Source organism: Hippoglossus stenolepis, chromosome 6, assembly GCF_022539355.2.
Source record: "Hippoglossus stenolepis isolate QCI-W04-F060 chromosome 6, HSTE1.2, whole genome shotgun sequence".
Taxonomy (NCBI): domain Eukaryota; kingdom Metazoa; phylum Chordata; class Actinopteri; order Pleuronectiformes; family Pleuronectidae; genus Hippoglossus; species Hippoglossus stenolepis.
The window spans coordinates 11606915-11617836 of record NC_061488.1 but is presented as its reverse complement, the minus strand read 5'-3'; positions in this window follow the sequence as shown (position 1 = coordinate 11617836).

Genomic DNA, 10922 nt, shown 5'->3' with positions numbered 1-10922 from the left:
GGCCCCGCTGAGAAGACAACTCTATCTAGAATATATCCACATTGGCCAATCCCAAAACCACAAAGCCGGGATAATTGCAGACGGGTATTCACTCATCGTACCACATCTTTCCCCATTATCTTTTTATTCTTTGTTTCATCATTGCTTTTCTGCCGCCTCGCCCTTCGTCTTCTTCAGCATATAGAAACCTCATGAGTGTTTGACCCTGCCTCTCCCACAATGAGACAAGCACATCAAATATCTCCGAAGAAAACAAGACAGATGTGTGTTTGACGGGAACATCTGTCCAGATCTATCCCTGTGTCAAGTGAGGTGCCAAGTACAATGAAACTCAAAGATTTTCTTTTTCTCAGTGGAATGAAAAGTGAAAGAAATCCTTTTTAAGTTATCACTTGGCTTTGAGTGTGTGAGGAGGTCCCTCAGTTGACAATTAGACACTGATTTCCTCTCAAAAGACTGAGTTTCCTGTAGTCTGGCTCCAGCTATCTGAGTAGCTTTGGATGCTGCGTGAGCTTTTTTTGGCTGAGTGTGCAAACAGGGTCTCCAGCCATCTAGAGGCCAGAGGGTCAGAGATTTTTTGGAAAAGTAAGAAATTAGGAATTCAGTCTTCTTTGAACAATACTTTGGATTTAGAGGCGGATGATAGCTCAAGGGACCCCATTTCAAGATATTATTCAAAGGTTAGCATTAAGAAATTATGCTCTGACAGAAAACATCGCTCCATCCCACCTAGGTACAGCTGGCTTTTTAAAGCATGATCCCCAGTTATTGCAGCTTGGCTCTTATTTTAACAGTTTAAGCCAACATTTCTATTGATCACGATAACCGAGTGGTCGGACAATCGTACAATTTGAAACCACGCCAAGAGATACACTAGATTATCTGAAACTCTTCATTTGGAGTTTGGTTTGTTGAGGTCTCTCGTTGCACAGGAGAAGTGTGTGCATGTACCTCTGAGCAAGTATTTCAGGTCAAAGCTAAGTCTTTAAACTGTGATGGATGTTTACAGCTGTCATTGTAACTAATGACTCTACCTTCTGCCTTTGTTTCCTCGTCTAAATAAGTTTCCTTAACCTGATGTACCGAGCAATATTGTTGCTCTGTCACACTAAATTTCCCTGAATCCCCAGATCTCTGGAATGAACTATATCAACACAATGTTATTACCAAAGACATCATGATCAAATTAATCAGTCAAACATCTGTTAATATCAATTTAGAAATGGAGTCAAAGTGAAAGAATGGGTGAGTGGCTCCAGCACTTCCAAACGTCATATTTTATATTATAAAGACTAAATCAAAACATGACTAAGTACATGGCGAACTAATGAATGATGACTGAGGTAATGTCTGTGTTCAATAATCCCATTCTTTTGGAAGAAACAAAATGGAAAGAAAAAATTTTTTTTTCGGCAGCAGCTCTTTGAGGATGAGGCACAACAGTGCTTTGGGCTAAATGCAAATGTTTATTATCGTGTAGCGTGTTAGCATGCTAACTGCTGCTAATTAGCACTAAACACAGCACAGACAAGGCAGTCAAGCATCTGGACATACAGTCATGGAAAAGTTAAGAAATGTGGCGTGATACTAGATGAAAGGTCTATCCATAATCTGTCCATTAGTTGCTGAGAAATCACTAAACACCACAAACATCAAAGCCATGGTGGTAACCAAAGTCATCAGGATTTATCCTCCAGGAAACAATCTAAAATTGAATTGCAATACAATTGATAGCTGTTGAGATATTTGCAGTCATTACCCATTTCAAACTGTATACTTTCAGACTGGATTCGCCTCAGATTTACGCCTAATCATTGGTGTTGAGTGTCCATATGGTGCAAGACGTATTCCATGTTCTACCTTCTGTCACAACCTGTCTCTCTAGTGTGTGACCTGAACATATTTTGACGTTGGCGACATACTGGTGAAAAAGTCCCTTCAATGCAACTTTTACCTTGATGCTCCTGACATCTGCCTGAACTCCAATCTAATACACTCCATTCCAATTTTATGTTATGGGATTCCTTTATCCTTTTACTGAAAGACCACTCAGGGTCTTGCATATTGCTTTCTCACTCCATACTTCTTTCTCCTCCCTTTTCACCTCCTCTCTTTCTGTCCATCCTTCACTATGGAGCTGTAATGGCTTTAACAGATGCCGTTCTGAAGTAGCAGATAGTGGCTACTGTGTGGCACCAGATGTGTCCTGTGTTCTGGGCTTTTGTTTATGGCTGTAACTAAGCCCTCTAGGCCGGTACCAGCCCTGCTGTCTGTCAGATATCGACTGCATGCCGCCACACACAGAGGAACTGAGTAGCTTAAAGGACCATACCAGTGGTTTTACACAGTCAGCCCAATAAATCCTACGCACTTTCAACTGATGTTAAACTGGCTCTCATTTCCCAATTCATGAAATTGGAGCTGTAATTATCTAATGCATTTTTCCTAACGTCCAGGGGGTCATTAGTTTCACCTCATGTCAACAAATTCAAAAAATCCGCTAACAGAGACTTGAAAAGTGCTCACCATAGCTAATGTATCATAATGGAACGTACATCCAGATTTATGTTTGTCAAAATTACCAAATTTTACAGTTCATATAGTGTTAAACTCCGATGCATTCTGTAAATCCTTCCTGGTGCTGCAATGACTTACTCGAGTGCAGCACTGTGTAGCCTACTTCTATTAGACACAGTCTTTAGCCCCGGTCTTTAGCATTTGGAGCTTCACCATTTAGCTGCCTCATAGAATTGCATTCAAAAGGAATAACGTTTGGAAATAGTCCCAGTGAATTGTCTATAAAAAACATTCCTCAACAGTATGTTCAACTCCTTTGTTTGTTAGGTAGGTAGTGCTGCGAATTAGCAAACTTGAAAAATGATTGCTATACCATGTAACTTGGTCTTCATCACTCAAACTGAGAAGGAAATATTGAGGCAAGCAGAGAGAGACAGTAGAAAAGAGAAAGCTGATGAAACACATGACTGGATTAACAAAATGCCAGCCCCAGGTACCAACAGGTGGTTGCTGCAGTTGTTTTACATCCGAACCATGCAGAAAAAATATGAAAAATTTAAATTACACCAACAAAAGGCAGTTATTCTCAATCTTACATAGTTGTAGAGGAGTGGATGGTAGAGGAGGACATTTGTGTTTCATGGTTTCAGTAGCAGCCTTGTGCTGTGTAGGAAAAAGGTATTTTGCTGTTTGTTTGGAAACATTCAAGTGTATGTTTCTAAAGCGAGTGCATCTAACCAAGAAGTTCAGAGGAATCCCTAATATAACTGAAACTACTGTTTATATCAGTAATTCACAATGTCGAGGGCTTTTCCAGTAAACTAAATGCTGTAAGCAAATGATGAAAATAGTCTCAAAGACTTATACAAGCCTGCAGGACACAGTGTTTGTCCCCTCTATGTGGGTGTGTATGCCAATTATTTTTTATCTTTACTCACAATCATTCCAGTCCCTTGGCGGCTCCACTGGAAGCAGGTGAGCTGCATGCCCTGTGTAATGGTGGTATGTCCTATTTAATCCCCTTTGCAGTCTGACACTGATCTCTTATTGTCTAAGGATACTTACTGAAGGACAATGAAGGAAAAGCTTAAAAGCCCATAAAACCTTTGGATCAACAAAATTCATTTTCAATGGTAGTGTATGAATGACGAAAGTCTTTCAGTCATGTCTCACTCTTGTGGAATGTAATCTATTCACACGCTCATCTTGATTTGTCAATGAGTGCTTGGTTGTTTTCTCCCTTTTTACGTGGGCTTCTTCATCATACCAATACTTATATCAGTTTTCTATTCAATTGTTTGCATTTATCACACATAAAGGCTGATGCGTGGACGGCATAGACTTATCATGTGCAACCAGAATGAACACAATGCTTTGTTACTCACTATTAAGACGCTTTGTTGAGTGTCTGACTTCTAGTGGCACTATTGAGCAATTTTATAGACTCACAGATGATGCAATACACATTCCTGCCGATTGTTTCACATGGTTCCGTTGATCTACAGCTGGCGATAATGCACCAAGAAACAAAACAATGTGTCAACAAAGGCACAGAAAAAGAAGACTGTGAACTGGTAAACATTGCTCAATATAATACTTCAAAAATTGGCGGTGTGTTTTGGTGGGAAACGCTGAGTGTAAATGTAACTTTTCTATTTAACAAACTCCACAGGGCACGTTTAAAGATGCAGCATGATACATTGTTGCGTTCTAACATTTGCTTTAGAAAGCAACGTTAAGCTTTGTTTCACGCTTTGCAACAAAAAATCGTGTACATTTTGAAGTTGCTCACAATTTCCATTCTGCGTCTACTCACATATGCTGTAGGACTTACAAGCTGCATTGCATTAATTGTGATCTCAAACCAAAATCAAAAGTGTTAACGTATTCCTATAGCATTGCACACAACTCAAAACAACTTGACCAATGTTATTTATTTTGTTGACTTGTGTAGGCTACATACATACATACAACCCAAATATTTCCATCAGTGTTCAAATCTAGAGACAAATACATTTTATTTTGTGTAATTACATCTGGTTGTATATCAAATGGTGACATATTGGCATGATTCTGGACTTCTAACTCTTGGATAAAGAGTATTTGTTTTTTGTGGACTATTCTTATTATGGACACTTTTGGTTATTTTACCTTTACCTGTGTTTCCTTGTTTTCAGACTTGTTTCTGTGTTTCACTCTGTGTTCCACTGTGTTTAGATTTGTGTTCCACTGTGTTTCCTGTTTTATTTTGAAAGTCTGACCTCCCTCGAGTTTCTGTTCCATTTACTTCCTGCCTTGTTTTGTTTCACCTGTTTGTCCTGTGCCACCTGTCTCTAGTTTGTCATCATTGTTTTCTTTCATGGACAGTTTGAGTTTTGCTTTTGTTTCTTCCTGGGACTGCTCCTTGTTTTGAGCTATTTGGAATAAATTCTGTTATTTTAATTGGATCTGCCTCCTGCCTCGCTCCTACATTTTGGGTCCACCTGCTATCTTCACAAACCTTGACACATATTACCTCTTGCCCATGCGGTCTGCGGCCAGAAGTTTTCATAAATTGAATTTGTATCCAGTTTTAAGCCAGAATGATATGATACACATTTTTAGAAACCTATATATTAACTGGATGAATAATTTTAGTCCCTCTGGGACGTCCTGTATCTACCAATCAGATTTTAAACATGAAACTGCTTCATTACTTCTTCATTACAACATTGCATAGTTGCATTTTTCAATCATGGATCTTGATGAAAATAATGGCACATTTAGGGAACTGAGTTAGTGCAATTTGGTGTGGCTTGATTGAATGGAAGGGGACTGTTGAGTCTTCGTTATGGTATGCGCTCTACTGAGTTCCATTCTACGTTAGTGTATTGTCTATGAACATGGGTGAGAGTCGCTGAGTACGTGGTGCTCCTCTAAAGGTAGAGCATGTTGGATGTGGTTCCAGTGAGATTGGAGAGGGTGTGTCTCATCACATGTCTTCACAGACTGGGAGTGTTTTGACTGTTGGTTCGAGGTGTGGGAGGTCATGCCTGGAGCTTTGTGGGGGTGGTAATGGAGCTTTTCCTCACGAGAGTGATCGCTAACAAGCATACCACTGTTATTTTCTCTCATATGCATTCCAATTATGTATAGTAATCCCCCTCAGGGCTCGAACACAACTTCACTTTGTACCTGGAAAAATATTGAGATTAGTCAGACATGGTAAAACAATGTGATCTCCATAGTGTCATAATATATCATGAAATACAAACTAAAATAGTTTCGTAGATGATCGTGATCTGTAGGGTTGGCCCATCTCTTCCAACGACTTTGGCATGTTGGATAACAATCCCATCATTATGACCAATTACTGCAGCCATAATAGTCTCTCTAGTTGTCATGTCAGATGCTTTAGATCCATATGGCAAAGGCAGTCTATGAAGACAATCTCAATGTCAACATGGTGGAAAACAGAAAGATTCAACTTATCTTAGTCCTACATTAGAAAACACATCTCACCATGCAGGTGGGGTTTGGATCAGTCATTGTGTGTGTATGAATTCCTGTCTGTTTCTAAATGTGAGTGTACAAGTTGACCTGGTTTACCCCTTTTTAAATACCCTCTACAGGGTTTCTGAGGAATAAAGCCAAGCCAGCTGCAGCTTTCTTTCTCTCTCCAGGTGTCTCTTTAAACTCACCCCTCACATCTCACTCTGTGTCCCCTCCTCGCTCCTCTCTTGTTACCTCCTCGCCCAGCCCCCCTTGCATCTATCCTTCGAGCTCTGCAACTCACCTATATCGCCCAACCCTCTCTTGAACCTCAACACTGTAGCTCTCTGAAGGGGTTTTGGACATGAACTCCAGAAAATGTCCAGAACATTGGGTCCGGACTTTCTCTTGTCTTTCAACGGGAAAAACTCATGCAGGAGGCGGGACATAATGTATGAATTCGGCTGCAGAAATCCCCTGTTTTTATTTTCATCACACGACACCTAGGTCAGCCCTTATCACCAAAAGCAGTCGAATCTTGTTGTCTTTGTGGACGACTGCTTGCGCGTCCTCTATGTGTATTGCACCTCCATACACCTTTCGTCGCGGGATATTTGTATTCTTTTGGTTGTTGTTTTTGCAGTTTTGTGTCTGTGATGTTATAGAAACGTAATTAACTCACCCATGGAGAATTCTCTGGACATTTTCCTGCTCTATTCTCAAATGGGCTCATTCTGAAATTCAGCGAGTTCTCAGTTCAGTGCATGTCTGAAAGTAGCTGATTCCTTGATTCTGTCTGAGCTACAAACTCTTCATTCATAGACACAATTAAAAATAACTAGGCCACTATTTTCAAAAAAGTATTCATTCATTGTGGACAAGGTGTGACGACAATATAATAATAAAACAATGGTGACAACACCCTTTTGCCTTCTGAATAAGTGGCCGGTATTTGGCTGGCACAGAACTATGTCATAAAACCTAACCCTTAAACATTATTCCAAGTTTCAAATGAAGCTGTCAGTTGTTCTTTTGTTAATAATTACTGAAAAACTGTTATACTGTTGACAATATAATAACATGTTATTATACGTTTGCAACACATTTGATTTCACAGACAGACAGACAGACAGATAGATAGATAGATAGATAGATAGATAGATAGATAGATAGATAGATAGATAGATAGATAGATAGATAGATAGATAGATAGATAGATAGATAGATAGATTTTGTAGCCTATTAGAATATTTAGCTGAATATTAATATATTTGCATGCAGGTCAGTTTTAATCTCTTGTTTGAACCTGGGAATAAGCAGAAAATGAAAAAGAAAACATGACAGAGAGCCTAGTTTGCACACTTCCATTTACATGATACAACAGTCCCAACAGTACTTATTGTCCCTTATGACATCTCAGTAAGTTGGATCAGTGTGGAAAAATACAAGGGAATACATTTTGGCAGGAAAAAAGGATGTCTGCGCTGTGTTTGTTTCAGTGGTTGTCACATGCTGTTTGTATTTTGTATGAAACCAAGTGTCTACTGGCAACCACACACGGAGACATGTACCTGCTTGTACTCGCTCAGTCATAAAATATGCTCCGCTAATGACCAATGACATGAAATGAAAGAGAATGGGAAAGATTCCTTGATCAAAGGAAATAATTAGTGTCGGTGCACACGGAATATGTAGACATCGGATGACGGGTTCTGACGTGTGCTGAGGTAGGATGTGAGTCACCTAAGTTTCATATTTAGGCGAAAGTTTGTGGTTTTTGAGACTCATAGCGATGGAATTTGTGTAAAAGAAGCCGCTAGTGGGAAAACCACATGGAATTGGATTTTGTCCGAAAATATAACCAAGTTTAAACGTTCTTGCACCATCTTGGGCACATGATGTGACTACTGCTGGAAAATTGACCACAAAATAGGTTCTGATATGTGGGCGAGCATGAAAGCCAAGGGATTTCCTGTTCTTAGCAACCCCATGCATCCAGAGTTTGCTCCCCCATTTTCTTAAAATCTTTGTTATTTTTCATACTTTCATACTTTCATGAGCGACTCCTGTCTCAGAGAGTTTGCATACAGCTGTATATATGGGAAATATACACTACGCACTTTAGAAGGATATCAAACTGCAGCAATGTGTTTCAGGGCTGAGGTCTAAGCCTACATGTCTATGGGTTGTGAGATGTGGAGCAACAGACCCTGAGGCCACAGCTTCATTACAGGACACAATGCCCCATGTGTGTGAGAGACAACCGGCCAATCAAGAACTTTGCAATGAAGTTGCGTTGTTCGGACGTTGGTAACTATGAAGCTATCGTCACAGAATGACGATAATGCTGACAACACGAGTCGGAATTTAATTTCAGACACTACAAGAGCCTTTCTTTTTTCAAATCTTGACAAAAAACTTCAAAGATGAGAAGTTAGTGACAGCGTGAGTCATATGACAATATTGAAAAGCGCTCTCTATCAGTGTCCATCTCCCCAGTGGGATACACAGAATCATATGATCTTATGACCGGCTCTTATCCCTCGACTTTGGCACAGACCCAGATGTGAAATTAACACAAGATGTCCGCAGATTCAACTTATTGCCTAAATCTCTGGGAACAAGTTTCAGTAGCAGTGGGGCATGTCCCAGAAACAATGGTGAGAGAGGCGAAAGGTTAATCGACTTATTTACCCAACACACAGAACCAAAGTAACACACACACACACACACACAGGGACTTTGGGTTTAGTGAAGTGCTCGGTTTCCCCTGAGAGAAGATTATAGTTGAAGAGCAAATTGTGGGAAATGAAACTTCTTGACATCATGCTGCAAATGATGCGCTGTATGGTTTTTCTACAGGCCCAGGTAAGCACTGCTGTTGCTCTGAACCCATCTGTACATGTTGCGATGGTGCATGATGTGCATGAGTGTGAGCCCGTCTGTTTGCTAGCATGTGTGCACCACTGTCCGTCCTTGGTGGGACAATAGCGGGATTCTGCCTCGCACGGCCGTGGGAGGAAGGGGACAGAGGAGTCAATGAGTGAAGAGGCTTCTGGGATGCGTCAACACGAGGCCATGATGAGAGTGTAGGAGGATGAGCTCTCCAATTCAACAATGTGCTGAGGGAACAGCCATTCAGTCACCTAACACACACACACACACACACACACACACACACACACACACACACACACACACACACACACACACACATTCATACAAGCATAGGTACACACAGTCAACAAAGGTGCAGGTGAAATTCTGCCATTCAACCACCATCCCCATGACCTATAGATAACGGAGCCAGAACGCCTGAGTCAGTGACTGATGTTTTTGGCGTAGGTTTAACTAGGAAAAGAAAGAATTAATGAATACTACGGGAAATATTAGACAGGAGATGTGTCATCAGTTACGGAGGAGAGTCTGAACAGGGCTCATTTGAAACAGGAAAGGCTCATAATTCCGACTGATTAATGCATGATCTCATAATGTCCATTGAGGTTTGAAAAACAGGGATAAGAAGTCACATCAGACTCATAATTTGTAGATGTACGTTGACCCTGAAGTAACATTATGTCATTGCTGTAATCGAAGTGGCCGTTGAGCAGGGTTCGATGATGCCTATTTGGGATGGATGTGATACAAAAATGTGTGTTTTTGCCTTGGACTTAAATGGACTGTCACATTTTTTTATGTTTTCAACAACCACTCTAACCTTAATTGTTCAAGGATAAACATCTCCAACCTTTACATATGAAGACAAAGCTAAAAAAAGACATCATGGTGTTTTGATGATTAGTTTTTTTCAGTGCTGTTTGTTTGTTTATCAGCAGAAATACACAAGAACTCCTGAACGGATTCCCACAAAACTTGTTGGAAGGATGTAACATGGGCCAAGAAATTATTTTTTACCTACAAACTGTCATGGTGGCTTGTGGTGTTTTTGACTGTTTTGTTATGGAGAATTATTTTTAATAGGTACCCGGATTGTTTGTCATGCGCAGCAAAAGATCCAGGTGCAGATCAAGGAATTATTTTCTTGAAGGGACTGTTGGGCCTTGGCGGAGTTATTCTGGGTGCACTTCCCATCACCTGGATAACAGAGCATCAAAATAAACACAGACACGTGACATTCACAGAAGTATGAGATGAATGGGGACATGTGCTTCAACACGAGTTGAGAGTGTGTGTCTGTTTCGGCAGGCCTGTGTGTCTCCCTATGGTAGAAAACCTGTCCAACCACTTCCCTCAGATGTCATTGAGAAACACATTGAGCATGGCAGGGATTAACATGATAATATTTTAAGTGCCTGGAAGAAAATAGTGGGGGTATTTGTATGTGGATTTCATGCACTGGTGCCCTGCGGCTACATGTCTTCAAGAAATTAACTCACATGCTGTTTGGAAGCATGAAAATTATAAGTATGATGTTGCATTATCCAGAATGCATTGCAATGATTACGCTCTGTCAGAGTTCATGTTGCAGGCATTTACTGGAATTTATAGAGCTGTAAATTGAGGACCACACATTGCACCAAAACCCTGTCGCAACCACCAAGAGCCCTTTTTGGAGGGGTGGAATACATTCATTATTATTTTAATAAACACAAGCACAAAACTAATTTGTCATCATTATTCAAAAGCTTTGACTGATGTTTTAATTACAGAAATTACCCAATTTCTATAAATTCCAAATGGGATGTTACGATTAAGCAACTTTCAGCTCTCCACTTTAAGCCTAAACTGTGTCTACTCTTAAGAAACCTGATCAACGATGACATTTTTAAATCACAAAACAGGCTCAGACCCACGCACACAGATCCTCCAAGGCACTCCCCGCATCAAAATGCCGTAAATGAGAGGATATCGGGGCACTCTTAACCCCCCCTCTACCCTCCAAAGTGAGTGCTCACCCCTCCTCAGCATTTCTC